The sequence below is a fragment of the Dendrobium catenatum genome, unplaced genomic scaffold, assembly GCF_001605985.2.
Source record: "Dendrobium catenatum unplaced genomic scaffold, ASM160598v2 fragScaff_scaffold_1493, whole genome shotgun sequence".
NCBI lineage: Eukaryota > Viridiplantae > Streptophyta > Magnoliopsida > Asparagales > Orchidaceae > Dendrobium > Dendrobium catenatum.
The window spans coordinates 808,539-810,058 of record NW_021319955.1 but is presented as its reverse complement, the minus strand read 5'-3'; positions in this window follow the sequence as shown (position 1 = coordinate 810,058).

Below are 1,520 nucleotides of genomic sequence, written 5' to 3'. Positions count from 1 at the left end.
AATATCTATATTTTTCTTTTCCCAAACAACATTTCTTACAAATACAGATCATAGGCTCAGAAAGAAAGAATAAAAATAAGAAAAAAAGACCATGACTGTAAAAAATACAAAGGTACAAATACCTATACGATACAGTAACCTGAAAATCTAAATTCCTGGAACTAATCCTTCCTTACCCAAAACCATGAAAAACCACCAGAAATAACAAGTGATCCTCAACAGCATCAAGCAAAGCGAAAAACTCCAATCAAAATTCTCAGAAATCCAAAAACACAAAAACACATCAGACAAATCCGTACAAAATTCAGAACAGAATCAAGACAGATAATCAAAATAGCGACAGATAAGAAAAAACGACAACAGATAAAATCAGACAGAACTGAACGAACAATAATCAAAACAAACAGAACTATACGGAAACAAAATATATCAATCAGAAACAGAACAGAATACAGACAAGTCAATAGAAACGGATCTAACAAAATCAAAATTACAAAATCATATCGGAACAGAAAAGAATGTATCAGATCCATAATCAAGATCAAAAAACAAAATATCAAAAACAGAAATCAACAGAATCAGATTCATCGTAACGAAAATCCAGAAATACAGATTGCTTACAGAACAGAAGGAAATCAGAATGCATATCAAATTAGATAATAATATATTAATTAATAGCTAAAACAAACTAAACAGAAAATCACTACGGATTCTGACACTTATGTTCCCCTATGTGCTAACAGCACAAAATTCTCTAGTAATTAAATAGCTAACATGTAACTAAATGTGCTCACAGCAACAGAACAACAAATTCATCGGATAACCAGAAACAGAACAGATATCTCAATCATATGAGCTCATCTAAGTTTTCCCCAGAGACACTAACTGGAAAATCTCATGAAGAATCCAGCCCCTAATATAATCCCTTTTATAGCATAATACAAGATAAGATATCAAAATCTAGTCAAAGAAATCGAACAACTAGAAAAATCAGCACAAAAATCGGGCAGGCACAACGCGCCAGAATACAAATTTACACAACAAATTTCATCATGAAACATTTAACAATTATACCAAAATTAGCAACACATATTAATAAAATATATTTCGAAGAACATTTATTCTACTGCCCATGGATAATTTTCAATTACACTAGAAAATCCAGTCGATACCAAAACAAACGCTCGAAATAAAATTAACCCGGACAAAAATTTCAAGAAATAAAAATAGTGACAACTACGGCACGATAACAATACAAAAGTTCCTGTAAATGAAACCCAATCAAAGAATACGGACGCAAAATCAACTAACGGAAACAAAATCCGGAAAAAATACCGCCGAAACCAACTGGTTTGAAGAATTGTGAGAAGCCGGAATGTTGCCATACCTTTGGCGTATACAACAATTTCAATGAATAGTCATCTTCGAACGAAAGCAGCTCCGCGTCGCCCGAAAAATCCACTTTTCCAGATTTCTCTCGACTTTCTCTTCACTCAAGAATTTTATTTAATTCGATTTTC